We start from the raw sequence: 11,250 nt of genomic DNA, 5'->3' as shown, positions 1-11,250 counted from the left end.
TTGGAATTGCATTGAAACTTTAGATCATATTTGATAATATAGCCATTTTAATCATAATAATTCTGCCTATTCATTAACATGGGATGTCTTTCCAGTTTATAGCATCTTCTTTCATTTCTTTTTCAGTGTTCTGTAATTTTCCTTGTAGGGGTCTTCTTCTTCCTTGATGAAATTTATTCTAGGTGTTTTTAAGGTACTGTGAATGGAATTTTTTCCTTGTTTTCTTTCTTAGTGGGTTAATTATTTGTGTATAAAAACCTATTGATACTTGTATGTTGATTGTGTATCATGCTACTTTGCTAAATTTATTTATCAGATCCAGATGTCTTCTGTTAGAGTATTTAAGATATTCTGTGTTATAGATTATATCATCAGTAAATGGGACAATTTGACTTCTTCTTTTGTTATACAACCCTGCAATTTCCTACTCCTGCCTAATTGCTCTGACCAAAATTTCAAGTACTACATTAAATAGGAGCAGTGAGAGTCCTCATCCTTGTTTGGTTCCTGATTTCAGAGGAAATGGTTTCATTTTTCCCTATTCTATATGATGTTGGCTTTGCGTTTGTCATATATAGTCTTTGTTATGTTGAGATAAGTTTCTTCTACCCCTAGTTTCTTCAGGGTTTTTATCATGAAAGGTTGTTTACTTTTGACAAAAGATTTTACATCTATTGTAATGATCATGCCATTTTTGTCCTTGATTCTACGTATGTGGTCTATTAAATTTATTGATTTTTGAATGTTGAACCATCCTTGAATCGCTGGAATATAACCAACTAGATCATGATGTATGATCTTTTTGATGTGTTGCTGAATTTGATTTGCAAGAATTTTGCTTAGAATTTTTGCATCAGTGTTCAACAAGATTGTTGGTATATTGTTTCTTGATGTGTATTTATTTATTTATTTATTTATTTATGGTAGCAGAGTGATACTGGCTTTGTAGAATGCATTTGGAAGCATTATCTACCTTTTCATTCCATGGAATAATTCGAGGAGCATTGGTATTACTTATTCTTTAAAGATATGGTAAAATTCAGCTGTGAATCCATCTGTTCCTGGGCTTTTCGTTTTTGGGGAGGCTTTTTCTTACTGTTTCTATCTCATTGCTTAGCTTTTCTATATCCATTTTTAAAATTTTGGTATATTTCAAGTGTCCACAAATTTATCTATTTCTTTTAGGTTTTCCAATTTATGGGAATATAAATTTTCAAAATGATCCTTAATGATCCTCTGGATTTCAGTGCTTTCTATTGTTCAATGCCATTTTTATTAATTTGGGTCTTCTCTCTTTCTTTTAGTTAGTTTGGCTAAGAGTTTCTGAATCTTATCTTTTCAAAGAACCAACTCTATTCCACTGATCCTGTGTACTTTTAAAATTATTTTTCATTGATTTCAGCTGTGATATTTATTATGAATTTCATTATATTGAATTGGGGATTGGTTTTTCTAAGACCCTAAGATGAATCACTAGGCTATTTAGTTGAGACCTTTCTTATGCTTGCTAGGTAGGCACTTATAGCTACAAATTTTTCTCTTAGAACTGCCTTCAGTCCCGTGCAGGGGAGCAGGCCAGCTGGCCTGGCTGCCCTGAGGAGGTGGGGTGGGGAGGCTAGGCACCAGCCAGCAAGCAGGTGACATATTGAACTTCTGTGCTGCCCTCAACTGCACGCAAAAGAGTATGCAGTCCCACCTGGCCTTCTTCAGGTTCTGGCAGGATCCTGCCAGATGCCAGAAGTGGGTGGAGAATTGTAGGAGAGCTGACTTGGAAGATTAAACACCTCATCAACTAAATAAACATTATTGATTTGTGCCAAATACTTCGAGACCACTATGATCTGAAGACCTATACATTTTGCAGAGGCATCACAAAACTAAAGAATGAATGGATTATTTTATTTCTCAAAATTAACTGAAGCACATACTTGTGAAGTAATTGATAGAGTCCTTATAGGATAGTTTTTCAAGATAATGCAATACCAATAGTATTTGATCTTACCAGTCATTTGAACAATTCTCATAGAATACATAGAAAACACACACACACACACAAACACACACACACACAAATTTACGAACTTCCAAACAGGAACAAAAACATAAAGAAACAAACAACAGCAATGCTCAGAACCCTGGTACAGAAGAAGGGGTGGGGGATGAGCAGAATGAAGATATTTTACCTTTATCCCTTGAAGGAAAACAAAGAATACTTAAAGTCTTTATTTGAAATTTTGATTCTTATGGGAAAACAAAACATACCTCTGGATGGGCATGAGGCTGATGAAGTCCCAGAAGGTATCTTCACTCCTGATAACTTTCAGGCCCTGTTGGGATACTGGATAAATTCTGGTGAAGAGGTCCTAAGAAAACGCTTTGAGACCACAGCAGTTAACACATTGTTCTGTTCAAAAACACAGAAGAAACAGATTCTAGAGATCTGTGAGAGCTTATTCGTGAAGAAATCCTCAGGAAATTGAAAGACTAATGCTTCTTTTCCATTATCACTGACGATGTGGTGGACATAGCAGGGGAAAAACACCTTCCCAAGTTGGTGAGGTTTCTACATGAATCCCATAACCTAATAGAGGAATTCGTGGGTTTCCTGCCTTCTGAAGCTGATGCAGAAATTTTGGCTGTGAAATTCTACACTACAATAACTGAGAAGTGGAGACTAAATATGGATTATTGTCGTGGCCAGGCTTACATTGTGTCTAGTGGTTCTCTTCTGAAATGAAAGTTGTTGCTTCTAGACTTTTAGAGAAATATCCCCAAGCTATTTACACACTCTGTTCTTCCTGCACCTTAAACATGTTGGCAAAATTACTGCCTGTGATGGGGGTGTCTGTTGCATTAGGAACAATTGAGGGAGTTTGTTCTTTTTTCCATCATCATCACAACTGCTATTAGAACTTGACAATGTAATTTTTCTGTTCTTTTTCAGAACAGTGAAGAAAGGGGTAAAGAACTGAAGGAAAATTGCCATTTTCAGTGGACTGGCAGGCATGATGATTTTTAAATTTTGGTGGATTTCCTGCAAGCATTTGTTTTATGTTTAGATGTTATAAATATTGACACAAATATTAGATGGAAAAACTGTGCATTTGTACTTTGTAGTGCAGTAACAGATTTTGATTACATTGCTACTATTGTTGTTCCTAAAAATATCTTATATTTTACAAGAACATTTGGGAAAAATCACCAGGGCAAACTTCTGATGTCTTCTTTGCCACCAGTAGCTTGACCACAGTGCTGCATTCACTCAATGAAGTAATGGAAAATATTGAAGTCTATCATGAGTTTTGGTTTGAGGAAGCAAGAAATTTGGCAACCAAACTTGATATTCAGATGATACTCCCTGGGAAATTTCACAGGGCTCAGCAGGGTAACCTGGAATCTCAATTAACCTCTGAAATTAACTATAAAGAAACCCTAAGTGTTCCAACAATGGAGCACATCATTCTGGAAGTTAAAGATATATTTTCAGAAGAGTACCTCAAAGCTCTGTTTATCTCTGGTACCCTCAGTCATGGGACAGCTCAAATTCAATACATCAGAGGAGCAACATGCTGATGTATACAGAAGTGACTTGCCTTATCCCGATGTACTTTCAGTAGAGCTTCACTGTTAGAGAATCAAATGGAAACAAATAAGGAAAGATACAGAGGGGTTCCATCCACCATTTATGAAGCCCTCCATCTGCCTGATATCAAGTTTTTTTTCTAATGTATATTCCCTGCTGAAGATCCTGTATATTCATAAAGTTTGAGAATGAATGCTCTGAAAATGGACGAAAGCATCTCAAACCATAATTCAGGAACACTTTGACAGACCAAAGGTCAAGTAACTTGGCTTTGCTTAAATAAATTTTGATATAAAACATGATCTGGATTTAATGGTAGACACACATATCAAACTATATACAGCTATGTCAGATCTTTCTACCAATAATTCAAAAACTGTTGAAAATACCTAAAAGACTTTTAAAATGGGCTTTCTCCTATATTTGATATTTGGAAGAAAAGCTATAAGGTATTATGTAAGTCACCTAATCACTAAATATCTTTGCCTACAGGCCTCTGAAGAATATATTAGCCATTGATAATCTGCCTATATACGTGGCAAATGTTTGAGCTCTCATGCTTTGAAAGCTTGTCTTTTCAGAAAATAGCACTGGAAGTACCACATTTCACCTCTGCATGACCTCTGCTAGCAGCACTCTGGGATTGTTTTAGTTAAGTCATTTAGCTATAAAATGTATTATTACTGTGGATCCAGTTGTCAGGTATTGTTATCAATTTTGAGGAAGTACATTTTGAGGAGGTATATAAAAAAGAAGGCATCTTTTGAAATGTTGCAATGAAGTCTACTGTTGATCTTTGACTTTTAGGAGTTTTAAGTGATTTAAAAATCTGTAATGGACAGTTAAGGGAATTAATCACAGAGTTGTGATCTCACCAAACAGATTTCAGTATAGATTTTGTCTTTATCAAATCAATTTAAAGAACAAGTTACAGTTAAAGTTTGAGTGGAAGAGTCTGCCATTGTTGTTCCACATCTGGTTTTTGCTGGTACATTCCTTTGTTGAGCCTACTTCATAAGCCTATGCCTTCATTTTAGCAGGTAAATGTTGAACATTCTGCTTCATGGTCAAGACAGAATCAGAGGCCACCGATTTGGACTTGTCTGTTTTATTCTTACCATGATTATATCTACTGTCTTGTCTTAATTTATAAGCAAGACCTGGAGAACCTACAAAATAAATATTTTGCAGTTTATCTAGAAATAATACTGCTTTTATTTTTGGTGAAGAAAATAAATTTTTGTATAATTTATTCTAATTTAAATAAAATGTGAATTTTTTAAAAAGAACTGCCTTCTGTATATTTCATAGGTTCTTTTATAAACATTTTTTTAGTTGTAGATGGACACAATATCTTTATTTTATTTATTTATTTTTTATGTGGTGCTGAGGATCAAACCCAGTGCCTTTCATATGCTAGCCACAGCCACAGCTTTTCCATAGGTTCTTTTTAAAAATATTTTGTTTTAGTTGTAGCTGGACACAATATCTTTATTTCATTTTTTTAAATGTGGTGCTGAGGATCGAGCCAGGTATCCTGCATGTACTAGGCAAGTGCCCTATTGTTGAGCCACAAATACAGCCCCCCTCCATAGGTTCTTGTATGATGTATTTCTATTCTTATTTCATACTAAGAAATTTTAAAATATCTCACCAATTATTTGATGACCCAATCATCTTTCAAAATAGTATTATTTAATATCAATGTGTTTGTATAATTTCTGTAGTTTTCTTGCTATTGATTTATAATTTTATTCCAATATGGCCTGATTAAGGTTCAAGGAATTATTTAAACTTTTTGTATTTGCTAAGACTTGCCTTGTGACCTAAAATACTTCACAGAAAAGTCCATGAGGAGCTGAAAAGAAAATGTATTCAGTTGTTGATTAAAATGTTCTCTAGATGTCTGCTGAAGTTCATTTTACCTGTAGTATATTTTAACTCTGTACTTTCTTAGTTGATTTTGTTTGGTTGACCAATTAGTTGGTTCGAGAGGTATATTGAAATCACCCACTATTAATGTTGAAATGAGCAGCACCAAGATTTGGGGCATAAATATTTACAATTGTGGTATCTTCTTGTAGTATTGTTCCGTTTTCCATTATGTAGTGACTTTCTTTGTATCTTCTTACTAATTTTGGCTTGAAGTTTGAATTGTTGAATATGAAAGTAGCTACTCTTGTTTGCTTTAAGATTCCATTTACAAGGAATACCATTTATTATATTCCATTCTAGTACCATTTCACTTTGAGGGTGTCTTTTCCAATGAGGTATGTTTCTTTGTAATATATACTTGGGTCTATTTTTAAATCCAGTCTACCAGTCAATTCCTTTTAATTGGAGCGTCGAGAACATTTATAGTCAGTGGTATTATAGAGAAGTATGTATTATTTCCTGGAATTTTGTTTTACTTCTAATGTTTGATTTGGTCCTAATCTCATATATCAGTTGAATCTTCTAATGAGATTTATTCCTTCCAGAGATCATTTGGTTGTTTTTATATTTCTCTTCTGTGAGAGGAGATCCTTTAACTGCTTTCTGCAATTGTTTAGTGGTCATGTAGTCCTTTAATTTATGATTATTGTGGAAAGTTCTTATTTCTTCTCTAATTCTGAAGGATATCTTTTGTGGATATAGCAATCTAGCTTTGCAGTTATTTATTTATTTAGGTACTGGGAACTGAACCCAGGGGTGCTTCATCACTGAGCTATATTACCAGTACTTTTATTTTTCACTTTGAGATATGGTCTTGCTACATTTCTTAGGGCCTTGCTAAATTGCTAATGCTGGTCTTGAACTTATGATTTTCCTGCCTCAGCCTCCTGAGTCACTGGGATTACAGGTGTATGCCACCACATCCACCTACAGTTATTTTCTTTCAGGATTTGAAATACATTTTTCCAACCCCTCCTCTCTTTTAGAATTTTTACCGAGAAATTTTAAAAAGGCCACTTTCTATAGAATTATTTTAACATTTAGAGCTTGCTTTAGAACAGTCCTGACAATTCCCACCAGTATCTCTTATTCCCATTTTAGTATGACAGAAAGACCAGGGGTTTTGTGCATAAAATAATCAACATGTTTTATTATGTGAAAGTAAGAAAGTATAATTTAACTTACATTTGTTTGCCAAAAATACATACAATTATTGTATTAAATATGGAAGCCAAAAATGTCAGGTTCTTTATTTGGATCATTATTTTAAATGTTACAAAGCACAGAATAGATGAATAAAAGTATTCTGTAATACACATTTGTCAGAGAAACATGAACAATTTAGATAAGATAAAAAACTTATGTGAATAATTTGTCTTCTTTGAAAAAGAAGTGCCTCACACAGAATTCAGATTCTGTGACAGCACTTAAAATTGTAGTATGTCATGGATCTCACACTTTAGCATGTATCAGAGTCACCTGGAAGTCTTGTTAAAAACACAGATTGTAGGTATCTACTCCCAGAGTTTCTGATATAGTAGGCTATAGGTTGGGCCAAGAATTTTCATTTCTAACAAGTTCTCTTATAATGGTGATACTACTATTCCAAGGACCACAGCTGGAGAATTAATGGTCCAGTTCTTGCTCTTTAGAGAATGACAATATACATCCTGCTAGTCTGTTAATATTCTACAGATATTAGAAACCAATAGTTGACAGATCCCCAGAATTACTTTTTGTTGATCTTCAGAGAAAAGAATACATTTTACCATTAATTAAAAAAAATCAATTTCATTGTAACAGCTAATAATTATGATTACTGTATTGGAGATTATATATATATATATATATCCTCAGTACCCTGAGATTCCTATTTTATCTTGAATTCCTGGTGGTAAAGGAGTGAAGACAAAGTTGGCTCTGAATGACACAATTGGAGAACAATAATAATGATGATAATGGGCTAACATTAATGGAACATGATGCTAAGCATGATATTTGCCTTATTTAATCAATGAATCCACCCTAAGAGTTATTATCCCTGTTTTAGGGTCAAGTACATACCAATTTGTATATGTGCTTCATTTCTACTGCCCCCCAGTACTGAGTCATTCTCAACATTTGACCAGTTTTAAATTAGGTGGAAGAAGAGGAGGACAAGTAGGGAGAGGAGTGGAGTGGATGCTGGGCAGAGACTGAAGATCAATGGGCTTCTCTAGCACTGGTCCCCATCTGAATATCCCTGGACTCCAGCCTTATTTTAGTTAAGGATCTTTTTTGGGAGGAGATTATTCTTAGTATGAGGTGAAAAATGAGACTGACATTTTAGCAACAGTTCATTCTCAGTTGCCTTGGGTTTAGAGCCTCTCAATTATTAAAATCATTATTAAAATTATAATTATGAAAATCTGTATGTCTATGTAGAATACCTAGAGAACTGATCCCTCTTGCTTGAGAAACTGTGATAATTAGCTATTGACTATCTATGTTAACAATATTACATTCTCAGAAAGGATTATAAGTGGTTTTTTTCATGGTCTATCACAGGGGAACCTGAAAATCACTTGGTCAAAGTCTCATATCCCCCAAGGATATCCAGTTTAAACTTCTGCCCTTATTGCCAAGTCACAACATTGAAAGAATATTTCATCATACAAATTCAAATATAGAAACATAATTGGACCACACCTCCATAGTACACTATGAAATTTTACATTTATAACTAAGAATATTATTATTATCTTGTTAATCATATTGTGTGTGGTTACTAAAAATGTATTCTTGTTTAATGTGATATTTAAAACATGGCATAATTCTTGGGATACTTTTTGATATTTCATTTTTAAAAAGTATTCTGAAAATTTTAACCATAGTGGGGGCCTGAGACTTCATGCACTTATCCCCTTCTCTAAATTGACTTTGATTTATTAATCTCACAGCTCTACTATCACAGGGTGAAAGCCCATCCTAATCTCCACAAATTCTTTTGTTAAAATTTTTAGTTGTAGATGGACACAATACCTTTTATTTATTTATTTATTTGGTGTTGAGGATCAAACCCAGTGTCTCACACAGGCTAGGAAAGAGCTCTACCACTGAGCTACAACCACAGCCCACCCCACCCCCCAAACTCTTTACAGTTCTACAACCTGGATGGACAACTTCAGAGAAGATGTTTTATCCCATTTAGATCCATATCTGGGATAAAATTAAATAATTAGATATTTTATTGACCTTCCAACCTTCCTCACTTTTTTTTTTGCAGTACTGAAGACAGGATGATTAGACCCAGGGGCATTCTACCACTGAGCTATATTCCCAGCCTTTTTGCTTAGTCTTTATTTTGAGATAGGATGTTGCTAAATTGCCCAGGGTGGCCTTAAATTTGCAATCCTCCTTCCTCAGACTCCCAGTGTGCTCCACCATGCTTGGCTCCAACCTTACTTACTATTTATGACTTTTCTTGTTGGGGGGTAATCAGGGATTGAACTCAGGGGCACTCAACCACTGAGCCACACCCCCAGCTCTATTTTGTATTCTATTTAGAGACAGGGTTTCACTGAGTTGCTTAGTGCCTCACTTTTGCTGAGACTGGCTTTGAACTTGTGATCCTCCTGCCTCAGCCCCCTGAGCCTCTGTGTGTGTGCCACTTGCCCAGCTAGATTAACTTTTACATTTTAAGTTTGAATTCATTATATCAATAAAACAGTATGGGTTCTTTTGATATTCATAGTATATTCCTTAGATAAAATAATGATCTGCTTATAATAAAAGGGAAGGATTATTGATTTTAAGAGGATAAAATGTTAATATGTTTGTTTCTAGCTTTGCATATAGGAAACAGACAATTTATTTAGGTACTCTGAGCATAGAACATTTTTGATCTAGAAGAAGACTGTTTTATCCATACCCTAAAGTATACCTGCTACTCAGCAGGACTATGCTTTCCATCACTCTAACCCAAACTCTTAACTCAGCATCCAGAATTCCATTCTATGTATATTACCTTACTAATCCCTGCTTTTAGCAGAGGAGCTTGAACACTTTATCCAGTACTTCAGACACTTATAGGGTTCTAATTAATCAAAGCTCTTTCATCTCTGCTCTGAGAAACAGGTTAGCTTTGGATCTCCTCTACACATATATAAGCATTAGTAGGTTTTCCTTCCTGCTCTTTGCATATGGAGCAAGTCAAATGATTCCACCTCTCTCTAGAACCGCTGCTGCCATGGCTGCTCAGTAGTCCTATCTCTGACCAGATTACTTGCTGAGATTTTGCTATTTCTACCAGTAGTCAACCCACTCCTACCTGGTCTGCAACAAGTAACCATAGATAACATTAGGGGCCTAGAAGCTTGGATTTCCTGCCTACCACTCACACTTCTTCAGTGTATTTCCCCTTTCTTATTGCCTTCTATCTATATTCCCAATATTAATTTACTTCTTCATTTCAATATTCTGCCTATTGGAATATCTGCTAACTTTCTATGTTGCTTTCTTATCTCAAAGGCATATTTCTCTCTGTTCAGAAACTTCAGTAAAATCCCCAGAAGCAGTGTTTAGTAGAATAATGGAGCAGGACTTAGTACCCGCCATTCAAGGAATTCCACCCTGATTCTTGGTCAAGCAATATCTGCAGCTTTTTATTTTAAAATTTTAAATTATTTCCTTGTAGTTGGGGGCCTTACTATAAATGCCCAGGCTTCCCTCAAACTTGTGATCCTCCTGCCTCAGCCTCCGAAGTAGCCATGCACCATTATGCCTAGCTCTATCATTAGCCTTTTAAAGATACAATTGAAAATGGCACAGAAGAATCTTGGATGCCACAATTATAATTACATGAAACCGGAAGTAATTAGTGTTTAATTTAGTTTCAATAAGTTCTATTAGAGATACCAATATAAATAAGGGATTCTTCCTTATACCACTGGAGTTAAAGGGGAGATGTTCTGGTTTCTAACGTATACTACATTTGAAAGCACTACCAAGATGTGGCTCACTACCCTTGAGTGTGTCTCCAAGTTAAGAATTCGAAAGGTACACATTTTTCCTATCAGGTATGCTATCCAAATAAGTAGCACATATTCACATTACCATTCTGAAAACAGCCATATACAAATTAGCATTTCTAGACACCATAGGCCAGCATAACAAGATTATGAGCATCAAGAAAGTCTTCCTGTCTTGAAACATATCTAATTACTTAAAAGATACGTGTTTGGCACATACCATACGATATGAGACAGAGAGAAGTCCTGAGTAAGATCTTCCAGCAAGCTTTCCTCATAGACACACTAACTTGAACAGCTATATACAGACAAAGCTACCAGTACAAGAACTAAGGAAATTTGCTCCTTAAAATCAAAATATGTTCTTTGTGAGCTTAGGTTAGCCATAAAGCAAAAACCTATAATGTACAAACCAAAAATAAAAAGGAAACAAGGGTTGGGATTGTGGCTCAGTGGTAGAGCACTCGTCTAGCATGTGCAAGGCCCTGGTTTCGAACCTCAGCACCACATAAAAATAAATAAATAAAATAAAGGTATTGTGTCCAACTACTTCTAAAAAACTAAATGTTTAAAAAAACTAATAAGGAAACAAAACACACTACTAGCATAATTCATTTAATCATCAGAGAAGATTATAAGAAATGGAGAAAGGAAGGAACTATAAGAAAACTGGAAATCAAGTTACATAATGAAAAAAGTAAGACCTTACCTTTTGATAGTTAT

General features: G+C 34.9%; 1 pseudogene; it reads left to right on the top strand.

Annotated features, from left to right (window-relative positions):
* Nucleotides 1–2,243: 2,243 nt before the first annotated feature.
* Nucleotides 2,244–3,976, top strand: LOC139703366 (52 kDa repressor of the inhibitor of the protein kinase-like; annotated as a pseudogene).
* Nucleotides 3,977–11,250: the final 7,274 nt, after the last annotated feature.

The sequence above is a fragment of the Marmota flaviventris genome, chromosome X (genome assembly GCF_047511675.1).
Source record: "Marmota flaviventris isolate mMarFla1 chromosome X, mMarFla1.hap1, whole genome shotgun sequence".
NCBI classification, from domain to species: Eukaryota; Metazoa; Chordata; class Mammalia; order Rodentia; family Sciuridae; genus Marmota; species Marmota flaviventris.
The sequence above is the reverse complement of the archived record's forward strand: the minus strand, read 5'-3'. Positions and strand labels throughout refer to the sequence as shown.